General features: G+C 36.5%; 1 protein-coding gene across 1 annotated transcript in view; it reads right to left on the minus strand.

Annotated features, from left to right (window-relative positions):
* The window catches only part of LOC140141853 (centrosomal protein POC5-like), a 36,252-nt gene extending 23,377 nt beyond the window's left edge, over window positions 1–12,875 (minus strand). The window contains exon 1 of the mRNA XM_072163724.1: window positions 12,796–12,875. The gene's annotated coding sequence lies outside the window, so the exon portion shown is untranslated. The remainder of the gene's footprint in view (window positions 1–12,795) is intronic.
* Window positions 12,876–13,071: the final 196 nt, after the last annotated feature.

Genomic DNA, 13,071 nt, shown 5'->3' on the forward strand with positions numbered 1-13,071 from the left:
CACATAATTTCTAAAAACAAGCGAGGTTACTTATTCATTATTCATTATTTTTGTGATTTTCATTAAATGACCAAACGCAAGTGTAAAATTCATCAATTGTTATTTACCGTACATAAATACCGCTCCTGCACTCAAAGATGGATGTTTATCCCAAGTGAGATTTAAAAGTAAGAGGCTGCAAGTTTGGTAGCAAAATGGATGTTTTGATTTTGATTTTTCCATTAAAAATGCACAGATATTCATCGTTTTTTTGCAAATAATGCTCCTGACAGTCAATCTTGAGTTTCCCGTCACATAATTTCTGAAAACTAGTGAGGTAACTTTTTCATTATTCATTATTTTTCTTCCTTTCATTATAGACCAAACAGTGCAAACACACATGTAAAATGATCTGTTATTTACTGCTCACTCACTTAAAGATGGATGTTTAGCCAAAGATTCAAAAGTATACTAAAATGAGGCTAGAAGGTATACGTCGAACAACTGAATACATGCACAAAGTGTGGACCAATATATTTTTGTAAACATTTTAGGCCTATAACAAAATGTATATTTTGTACAATTGTACAACTATCGTTTCTACCCTATGACCTATAAAACTGGTCATCTTTCAGTATCTTTGATGCTGAAAACTAAGGATATTCACGCAGGGACACAAAACGGGTTATAAATAAATAAGGCGCCCGTTGGAAATTTTGCCACGAGGTAGCCGAAGGCTTCGCTTTTCTGCGAAAGCGAGCGAGTGGTATAAAGTCAGTTTCACACCTGTGATTTAATGAAGCATATATCATAAAATCTCTGAGCACATCCACAGCGCATTTGACAGATAAAAATGACATTTGCAATTCTGAGCAACGGGATTCCACGAATTTAACGATTATGTAAGTTATTCTACAGGATCGGTAATAATTAACAGCTGGTCTGCTGTATTTGAAGTGCATATTGAAGTTTGTGACTTCGTATGTTATGTGCAATAGATATTACAGGAAGCTTAAATTGGCACGCTTTCCTGCAATTTGTCTGTCGCTTCCGAAAATTATTTGGAGTTCTGGGCATGTGACCGCACGTCACACCGGAAGTGTGACGTGACCTCGCTGGGCATAGCTACATGTAGAAGGTTGGTAGCAAAATGGATGTTTTAATTTAAAAATCACAATTTAATGAATTCAAGTGAGGGCCAGAAAATGAAGTGAGGGCGGGTGATAGTGCCGTACTATTACGCCGACTTTCGTATTCCGCGAGGAGGACATTTCGACCACCTGGTTTGTTTACAAACAGAGAGGTAGACAAAAGACCGTTCCGCTTGTCCAAACACTCAAGTATCAGAATGATGGTCCACAATAGCGTGATTCACGTAACCTGAATAGGGATTAAAAAGCTGTCACGTAGAACCATGTGCTTCTATTGTCCAATTTGCCATCAAGATTTCATATGGAAACAGTTCAGACCCAGTACAGGATCATGTCAGAAATTAATATTTTGTTCTGGGTCTGATTATTCGGACTAGGCGGGTGACGGGAAACTCATTATCGACTTTCATTGGCCTAAATACAAACACGTAAGCTTTTCATGACTTCAGTGAATGAGACCTCGATGATGGCCATCATTTTTATTCACCATGTCCATTTTAGTGCATTGAATGTGTTTGTCAGAATAAAAATTAGCATCTCGTGAATGCGCTACCAATCTATAGAAATAAGAAAATCCACTTTTAAACAGGATGGGATGGGCTCGTGTCTGATACTGGCCATGCAACAATCCTGCTGGCATGGCTGTATTCAGACGGTCAGGAGTAAAGTTGTTTTTTTAAAACTTCTGTGTTCCGGGTACGCGCTGGTGAATTGCGATCGCATGATCGCGTAGGTCGCCACCTACGCGCTGCGCCGAAGACCAATGGGTCAGCCGGCTTGTTGTCAAGTGCGTTGATCAGCCAATCAGCGTGATTGTTTATTGCTTTTGCATTTGCGCTCGTGTACGCGATACGCACAGGCACGACCATGGAAGTTTAAAACAAAAAAACTTAGTGCGTTTCCATACAAAACATTACTAGCATTAGTCATTAAAGGAGGATTTCGTGATCCTAGCATCCTCTTTTTATGACATTTTTCGGTAGATATCCACGAAAAAAGCTTATTTTCAAAATTTCAGTTGATTCCGATTTTGCGTTTGCGAGTTATGCATGATTACACTACAAGATTCCTGGCAACGGAGTACCCCTGCTGCAATGTTACTTCGCGGCTACTACCGCTGCTACTACCGAGTACACAAGCCCTTTGTGGCCGACGCTGGTACTACACCAAAGTACCAGCGTCGGCCACCATACTGTAGATACCCCAGTAGCAAAGTACTTACATCGATACTCCACCATGCGTCACCTAAGAGTCAACTGCGATGTACCGAGTAGGTGACTTATAGGCAGACCATGGTCGGGGGTACTTCGATGGCCCTTCAGCGGAAGTACCTGCACAGTAACCGCATCCATGGTGTACCCATGTGTCAGCAGTGAAGTAGCAGTGAAGGTACTCACCCGCGAGGTACTCCGTCGCTAAAGTCCTTTGATCGTAAAGTTCATTGATTTCAAGGCGCGCGCGCCCGTGATACACCTACGCGGCCGACTGCGCGTGCAACTACGCGTTCAACAAGGCTTGCACAAGAACGCGTCGAAGTGGAATTATTAATTTGTTTATGATCTGGATGCAATTGCTTGTTGCACAATGCAGTTTTTCCGTACGCCGGCGACAGTGTTATAATTCTGTTGTTTTTCTTTTGTTTTCCGTTTTGTTCTGTTAGGAAAGTAACACGGTTTTTTGTTTGTTTGATTGTTTACTTGGTTGGTTAGTTAGCGGTTTGCTTGGCTGATGGTTGCTCAGCTTGGTTGTTTTCATTTGTAATTTTTATGTTATTTAATTATTTAGTAAATTTATTATTTTTCAGAAATATTTAGAAAAGATTGCATCATGTATTTTATGTTCATATGTTTTTTTATTCATTAACTCATTACTTGCTTTAGTTATTTTACTGATTTATTTATTACCTGTTTATTTATTTAGTTGGTTACTTATTTATTTACTTATGAACTTCTAAATTTACTTAGTTCTTTCTTTCTTTATTTTATTGTTTTTATTCTTATTTTATTATCTTCAGTTATTTATTTACTTACTCAATTAGATATTTATTCATTTATTTATTTATTTAGTTGCTTATTTACTTACTTGGTTATTTTCTTATCTTCTTATTTTCTTGTTTATTTAGTTATTATTTACCTAATTATTTACTTATTTGTATAATTAGTTATTTACCTATCTCCCTACTATTCATTTATTTATTTATTTACATCTTTGGGTTATTATTTATTTAATAACTTATTTACTTGTTTACCTATTCCCTTATTTATTTACTTACTACTTTAGTTATTTGCTTACTTATTTACTTATTTATTTACTTACATATGTATTGTTATTTACTTATTTATTCACTCATTTACTAATAGGCCTACTTAACTTGTCCGCTTAAAAATGCCCAAAGAATAAACTAAGAAACATAAATCAAGAACATATTAATCAATATAAATCAATAAGGCAACAGAAATAAATTAGAAATGGCAACCCGCTTGCCTCATTTTTTTTGCCAGAGTACCCATGTCGGTACTCAGCTGCAGAGTACCTGGCAGGTGAGTACCAGTACCGGTACTCGGAGTACCTTCAAAGTACCTACGCTACGAGGTATTCGCGAGTTGCAGCCGGCTTGCTGGGCCACAAGGGTCTGGTGGCCGACGTACATGTAGGTACTCGAGAGTAGCAGCGCTGCTACTCTCATGAGAATCCCGTAGTGTATGTGTATTACACTGCTCCATACTATGTACGTAGGTATGCTAGGTGAATTCAAATTTGCCATCAAACTGCATCATTTTTGTGGGGATTTGGGCTCCTTGCACAAAGTCCACACAAACAGATGTCTCATGTGTTTCTTGTATACAAAAAAGCAGACAAACGAAGTATTTTTTTTCTGTTTCACTTTCAGGATATGTCAAGTGTGTGCTAATGATGAAACCTATTAAATTTGAATGGTAGTCGACATCTACAAAAAGAATAACGAAGTATTCAGAATTGTACTAATTTAGTTGGACGCTCACAAAGTCACCCAATATTATACCTTATTAATCTGCATTGGCAACTCTGTATTCCGTGCGATCCAACCAGAGGTTGGTCCATATAATCGTGCACATAGTCGTGCATAGCCGGTTTTGCCTACCGTTGCCATTGGTTACAATTTATACTTCTATCTCAGACTGGCTGAGGGCCAATCAAGTGGAAGTTGCCCAATAGTCATGATAGTATATCCCCCATTGACTCGGTCGCTTTTAGAGTCGTGAACGATGTGGTATAGACTTGCCAGTCTCGTGTACGCCCGTTTGTACACAGAGACTGGCTTATGCCACTGTGTGTGTCATTGGGATCTATACAAACGTAGCAACATTTTTTTTTGCAATTGAGTCAATTTATATAAAATTGGTACTCACATATCTGATTTCTAAATCATAATTATCCTGTTTAATGTATCCAAGTACCTTACACTTGGAATTTGTGATACTTCAAAGATAATTTTTGAGCCATCGACCTTACGAGATGAAACAATGCAAGTCACAAGATCTCGCGAGATGACCCACCTCTTTTACAGCCGGTTTCTGTCTTCAAGTCATGTTCATGATACAGCCACGTTGCACTCTGGGGTCGAGACTAATCAGTTACGTCGTTAACAACGAGTAAACAAAATGGCTGGGAAAACGGAGGAAATTGTGTCCTTAAAAGTGTTTCAGCGTGACGATCAGAAACCTCAAAAAACTATTTTTGTTGGGCTGCGCTTGATATGCTAATGATATACAGGTACATTGTAGGATATAAATTGGATGGTAAATAAGCCAAATATTGCAAGAAATCTATTCGCTAGAATCCTAGCGTCCCTGCAAAAAAAATTACCGTCCATGCGAAGGTAATATTGAAATCGTAAAATCCCGACTAGTAACATAGGCCTACTTGTCACTAATCTTGGCGCGTGATCAAGTCGTGATAAAAAGGTCAAAGTGGCTGATCAATGTGTGGGCAAATGTTCAAGTGGCTTTTTGACCAATCGGCTTTCTAGCAGTAAAATATGGGGACCAATCAGGTTGTATCAATGTGATACCAATAAACTATGATGTATGACTCATCTTGTTAGGCCTACTAAAAATAAAAATTCGGTTTCCGGTAACCCGCCCGCCCTCTTTTTGGTGCCGCAAAAAAAAAAAATTTATGCCACTTTTGGAAAAAATAAAATTTTTCAAGAGTCGTCCGTGTCGAAATTCTGACATGAAATAATTTATGCCACTTTTGGAAAAAATAAAATTTTTCAAGAGTCGTCCGTGTCGAAATTCTGATATGAAGTTGTTGGAAATCACATTATTTTATTTTCCCCCGACTTTCTGCCATTCAATGATTAAAGAAATACAGTTGAATTGATAGATAATATTTATTGCGATATAGGCCTAGGCCTATGCACAACTATTTTATTTATGAAAACAGCGTGCAGCAGGACTCGTAATATTAAGTAGGCCTACAACTATTGAAAAACTATTGAACTACCCAGCAAACACAAAAACGTTTTAAAAACGCGTTTTAAATAAGTTATATTTTGGCTTTTGGTTTAGCTAAAAACGTTTTAATAACATTAAAATGTCGGGTTATATAAAGGTCATGATAACGTTTTAAAACGTTTTGTATGAAAACACAATACAACAATATTTTTCAATGTTTTCAAAAATGTTATTGTAAACTATTTTTACAAACATTTTTGCCAAATATTGTGTCAATACTTAAATAACATTATGTTAAAATGTTTGAACCCAGCAAACACAGAAATGTTCTTAAAATGTTTTTTCAAAACCTTTTAATAACATTTAAATGTCGGGTTATATAAAGGTCATGAAAACGTTTTTAAAACGTTATTGGAAATATTTTGGGCAAACATTTTTTCGCAAATATTTTTCAACCCCAAAATAACATTCTGTTTAGAATGTTTTGTATCAAGTTTTCAAGAATGTTTTTGGAATGTTATTAAAACGTTTTTATACCCTTTATATAACCCGACATTTAAACGTTTTCTGTAAAACATTTTTGTTTGCTGAGCAGTAGATTATCAAAAATGTTTTTAAGGTTATGAAAATGTTTTATACTCTTAATATACCCTTTATATAACCCGACATTTAAACGTTTTCTGACAACCTTTTATAACCTTTTTGCGAATGATGTCGAAAACGTTTTGTGTTTGCTGGGTATTTTGTCTGTGTCCGCAAAAATTTGATAAAACGGTAATAGTAGGCCTAACACTATAAGACAAAGGCCTAACGCTCATTAAATCGGTGTTGTTGTCGAACTAATTCCCATAAAGCTCGTATTAAAAAGAGCAAGTAATAAAAAGTTAAAATGCTAAAAATGATGTAGGCGAAAAATTGTGTAATCTTGTCCTAGACACTCAACGATAAACCCCTATCAAGTATGAATAAAAGACTGTTCATTTCAATTTATAAACGTTGAGGAAGTTGTGCATTTTGTCAGCACCGATATAATAAAAATTAAAATAACTAACCTGGCAGATTTCAGGATTAACCAACATTTATTTTCTCATGCCGCTCGCCCAGGCCTGCATATTATCCCGTCAAGAAACTCAACCCTAGGCCTACCTTTTTCAACATGTAAATATAATTCCATAGCGATAAATAGTGAACGTTGCATTGAAGATGAGGATACTTGGATGATACAGATATTAAAGGGGCACTTCGTGATCCACAGCCTCATCCCCCCACTTTTCTCAAAAAAAGTTGAGATTTTTATATCACTGGAAACCTCTGGCTACATAATGTTTATGTACAAAATATTTCTTGCAGATAAATTCGTTTAGCAAAGATATCGTGAAATTTGAATTTCGTTCTGGTGCACCAGAACGAAATTACAACGTATTGTCTATGGAGCAGTGTAATACACATAATCATGCATAACTCGCAAACGCAATATCGGAATCAACTGAAATTTTGGGAATATGCTTTTTTCGTGGATATGTACTGAAAATGTCATAAAAAGAGGATGCTAGGATCACGAAATACTCCTTTAAGCACATGTTAAATGGGGGGTATGGGGATGTCCCAGTTTGTTTTACAAGGGCAATTATTATTTGACCCAAACTTTTTGGTGGGTGGGTTCATCATGACCCGAGACAGAACAAGTTTGTATTGGTTAATGGGTCAAGGTCATCCAGGGGTCATCTGAGGTCAAATTAGTAAAAACTATCATATGGGCATGAAACTTGATAGGGTAGATTCAATATTTAGAGCCAAATTTGTGGAGGGTAATTTCGGGGTCACCAAAGGTCAAATTAGTAAAACTGTCACATCACATTGGCATGATACTTGGTGGGTACAGTCAATATTAGAGCCAAAATTTTGGAAGGTCATTTTGGGGTCACCAGAGGTCATCTGAGGTCAAATCATTCAAAACTGACATATGGGCATGACAATTGGTTAGTACAGTCAACATTTAGAGCCAAATTTTTTGAAGGTCATTTGGGGTCACCAGAGGTCATCTGAGGTCAAATTAGTTAAAACTGTCATATGGGCATGAAACTTGGTTAATACAGTCAACATTTAGAGTCAAATTTAGGTTAAACTGTCATATGGGCATGAAACTTGGTTAATACAGTCAACATTTAGAGCCACATTTTTTGAAGGTCATTTCGGGGTCAACAGAGGTCATCTGAGGTCAATTAGGTTAAACTGTCATATGGGCATGAAACTTGGTTAATACAGTCAACATTTAGAGCCAAATTTGTTGAAGGTAATTTTGAGGTCACCAGAGGTCATCTGAGGTCAAATTAGTTAAAACTGTCATATGGACATGAAACTTGGTTAGTACAGTCAACATTTAGAGCCAATTCTTTTAAGGTCATTTCGGTCACCAGAGGTCATTTGAGGTCAAATTAGTTAAAACTGTTATATGGGCATGAAACTTGGTTAATACAGTGAACATTTAGAGCCAAATTTTTAAGGTCATTTCGGGTCACCATATGTCATCCGAGGTCAAATTAGTTAAAACTGTCATATGGACATGAAACTTGGTAAGTACAGTTTACATTTGAGCCAAATTTTTTGAAGATCATTTGGGGTCACCAGAGGTCATCTGAGGTCAAATTCGTTAAAACTGTCATATGGGCATGAAACTTGGTTAATACAGTCTACATTTAGAGCCAAATTTTTTGAAGGTCATTTGGGGTCACCAGAGATCATCTGAGGTCAAATTAGTTAAAACTCATATGGGCATGAAACATGGTTAGTACAGTCAACATTTAGAGCCAAATTTTTTGAAGGTCATTTTGGGGTCACCAGAGGTCATATTAGTAAAAACTGTCATATGGGCATGAAACTTGGTGGATACAGTCACCATTTAGAGCCATATTTTGGTAAGGTCATTTGGGGGTCACCAGGGGTCATCTGAGGTCAAATTAGTAAAATGTTGTATTGGCAAGAAACCTCTGTCGAGATTTGATCCCCAAGTCAGGTAAACTTAAAAATTGGTTTGATTTACACTTATTGATTTCACGTTCAAGTCATTAACTGTTTACAAGTTAATATTATATTTGACTATTTTTGGATCCCAAAAGTTTGGTTATGGACCCTATTTTTGGATTTAAGATAAGAGGGTCCATTTGGAGTTTGGACTCCTTACTTTTTTCTACCCCTAATTATGGTCATTTCAAAATATTATTTTATCTGTTTAGTGTTTTGTATTGCATAAATTTCCAAATTGTATGTAGCAGTTTTCTATAATTGCAAAAAAAAAAAAAGCTTTTATATATAGACAAGAACAGTGAATGACAGAGAGTAGGTAAATGATATTGGACAGTACGACACACTTGTGTAGTATGAGAAGAGCTTTTGCGATTGAGACCCCGAGTCATACTGTTTTTCTATTGGCTAGCCTTCAAGTGTTAAATTGGGTCGAAATTTCAGTATGTGTAAATAATTTTTTTTCCTTCCTTCCGTCCCAATTTTTTCAGAGCATGTTACCGGAAACATCATTTTATTTTTATTTAGCCTTATTTATATTATGGCGTAGTACGTTTTGTGCATTGCCGTCCACGGGATATTATAAAAGAAAAATCGATTTTGCCCAAACCTGTATAATAAACACATCAAGGAAATTGGTACTTGACTTGATGAATGACTCATCGTGTTGAGCGAATTGATGATGATGATAGCGATTACGTAACGCTATGACACAAGTTTTTGTACATTGAAACGCCTACAATGTTGTATCGGTAAATAATAATTAATTTAAATGATGTTGCGCACGCCTATGCTATATTCCATGTTTTTGTTTACACCACGCCAAAGAAAGCGCCACATGCGCCCGTCAGTGCGTGAGGATTGCCAACCCCGCGCTTTGGTAGCCCAATTGGGCGACTTTTGAAGATTTTCCCGCGACTTTTGACAATTTCCTGTCCCATAGAAACCAATGGTTAAGAAAAAAATTGGGCGACTTTTCAACATTGGCTCATGACTTCCGATCATTTCATGTCCCATAGAAACCAATGGTAAAGAGAAAAATTGGGCGACTTTTTCGATTATTTGACCCGCAATTCGGCTGAAATCTTTTGGCAACCCGGGTCACTTCCTTCAAAGTATCCACTGCAGACAGACGTGTAATTAATTCGGTCAAATCGGTCTCATTCATCAACAAACATTATACATTCAACTTCTATTCAACAACTATTTCACCAGGCCAAGTGTCCATGCTCCTATGTTTTCCCTTCAACCTTTACAAACCTCTACCGTCTACCTCATTTTAACCCTCTACCTCTCACTTTCCCTTCTTACAAACATTTAACTAATTACCCCCACCCATCGACTCGCCAAATCCCCACAAGGTTCTGAACAGAAACAAAACATACATCACCCAACCTAAATCACAAACACCATCAATGATCACCCAAACACATGTACCATTCAGTACCAAAACAAACCACCAAAGCAGAGAACCGCGAAGCCCGAGAACCGCTCTAGTTATATATCAAATTAAAGCCCTTGAGTAAACAAAGCCAAAACTGAAAACCCTTTTTTCATAGCACTTCCCGTAGCAAAGTTACATCTTGTAAAAGATTGACTTTCATCAAAAAGATTCAGCTAGCAAAATTCCCCAAAACGGCATTTCCGGGGTGTTTCTAGATCTTAGTCTCATGTTGATAGCAGCTTTTTTAATGGAACTGCTATCAAAATCCTCTAAAATTCCATGTGCGAGTGACTTATCACCATAAAAAATCATATACCGGTATTTGGGTTTTATGGTTTAAGTGAAGTATAGAAAACATATTTATGTAGGTTTCCTTCTTCGGCCAGTTGTTTTAAATTTCTATGTAAATTTGCATTGACATTTTCGGCGAATTTGGCTGACTAGCAAATGTGTTAACTAAGGTTTGCCAGCTGGGATACCTATACTATGGAGCAATGTGTTGTAATTTTGTGCACCAGAAGTTAGAATGAAATTCAAATTTGGCGATATTTTTGCTAAACGAATCAATCTGCAAGAAATATTTGGTACATAAACATTATGTAGCCAGAGGGTATCCAGTGGTGTAAAAATCTCAACTTTTTTTGGGAAAAGTGGGGGGATGAGGCTGGATCACGAAATGCCCCTTTAAGGTTTTACCGTCGTCACCCGATTCGACTTGACTATTGCGCCTGTTTTCAACGCGTGCGTAGGCTGCGTCGTGCTCGGCGTTGCGTTGCAGACATCGCAGAGAACGATGCGTGTTGTGCGAGTAAATGCAATCTGTGCGCACCATAGATAATTAAAGCCAAAAAATAAAGAAAACAATGTTTGCTGTTTTATTAAATACAATAATGTACACAAACCAAATCTTGCCAGCGCGCTTCCACTGATAACGAACCTGTCCTCCCCCAAAGTAGGCCTACGACAGTAGGGTCCAATCACAGTTATAGGCCTACCCAACAAACACAGAATCAGGTTTTAAAAAAAAACACATTAAGGCCTAAACGAGTGTTGGTTAAATTGGTTAATTCGTTTTAATAATCATATTTTGGCCTAAATGTTGGCTAACCACTAGGCCTATAGGCATATTAAAGGTTATATCGTTTGTAGAACGTTTCATAATGAAACGCACTACGAAGTAAATTTTAAAAGTTTATAATCCAACACTGAGGCTAAATGTTTAAAGCATTTGTGTTTAATCATGGTTTATATTGGGTAAAGACCTAAGCCTACTAAGCTACATGCACTGAATTCAAAATGCATGCGATAGACAACACCATCAAAACTATTCAGTTTCAACATGTGTCATAGGCCTACATTTACAAAAATGACATGATATCATAATTGGCCAAACGTTTTTCTACAGCTATAATAGGCAACCCAGTGTTTAACTTTGCTTTAATTGAACTGCTATTGATGACATGAATCCACCTCGAGATAATTCCGTATTATAGTGTTTGTGACCAAAATATTTCCTCTCGCAAACGGCACTAAGCATACTAAGTAAGCATATGCCTATAATAATTGTAGGCCTATTATAGTCAAACACTTCCGCCCATGGTGTCAAACGCTTCGCTTTAACATGTTTAATAAGTCCTCTTTTTGGTCATTCGAGTCAGGTGAACATGGTGAAAGCTGAAAATTTCTCACTTTGTGAAACTTGATAACTCTTTGGTTAATATCTTTGCAGAATAGGAGTCTTTCTTACACCCGTTTATGACCAAAATACACCAAATTAGGATTAGGCTAAGAATTTTAAGGCTTCATTAAGTCTTTTATATATAAAAGACTTAATAGTCGATATTATTATAATTGTTCCTATTCTGGACACTTCTTAGGTAACTTTTTTTTACAGTGAAAACTTTCCTCGTAAACAGACAATTCCTTTTTTGTGGCCATATAAGTAAACTTAACGCTGATCCGGCATCAGATCGCTGTATACCAGGGCGTTGATACGCACCAAAATATCCATGTACGCAATTAACTACGCATGGTGTCGCAGAAAAAGTGCATTTTTGACCTATTTTGGTCAATTTACGCTGAAAACAAGGTCCGTACCCCAATTTTTTTTATTGCGATTTTAAAGAGCTTCTTGTTTTTCATAACATATATAAAATTAAAAAATTTTGTCTCGACAATTTTTTTATACAACGCATAAAAAGGTGGTATATTTTGGACAAATTGCTGATTTTGCCATTGAAGTGTACAGAGATTTTTGGAAATGTACACCTCTTTTAAAACGGCCGTAGCTCAAAAGTGAGGTCCGGCACCCCCTGTTTTTTTACAGATTTATTATCTACACATATCAATGTACAAAATATGTCAATTTAAAAAAAATTGGTCGATAGGTTTAGTAACGACGGTAAAACCTTAATAAATGTTTTTATGAACTTGACATTTAATGTTATTGAAACGTTTTTACCAACACCTAAACCCCAAATATAACTTGTTCAAAACATTTTGAAAACTTAAACGTTTTGTGTTTGCTGGGATACTTGATAAACGTAAACATGATAAGGTGCCAAATTTTGCACCTTTTTCCCCCGGCAATATCAACATGTTTTTTCCGGTTGGAAAAACATGATGAAAAGGTGCGAGAATGTGGGAATTGAAGCGACAAAACAACGACGCAATGTAATAAAAACTCGGATTTCAATGGACCGGCGAATATTATTCATAAGATACTCTCAAATCTAGTAATATTCCTACACATAATACAAACCTGATTTGTTTACAAAATTATGCACAGCTGCCAAATTTTAATAGCTTCGAATTTTGTAACGAACGCATTGATTGGTCGATAGTTTTGAGGGCGGTCTTTCATTGGTCAATTTTTTCCCATTCATTAAATTAGTCAGACAGAGCCAGACGCCCGATATTAACATAAATATTAACAGATCCTCAAAACAAACTTACGTAAATCAACCAAACTTACGTAAATCAACCATAATTAATGATAATTTTTTTTTTACACCACTATCCTATAATTTGGTCAATA

Source organism: Amphiura filiformis, chromosome 20, assembly GCF_039555335.1.
Source record: "Amphiura filiformis chromosome 20, Afil_fr2py, whole genome shotgun sequence".
In the NCBI taxonomy this organism is placed as follows: domain Eukaryota; kingdom Metazoa; phylum Echinodermata; class Ophiuroidea; order Amphilepidida; family Amphiuridae; genus Amphiura; species Amphiura filiformis.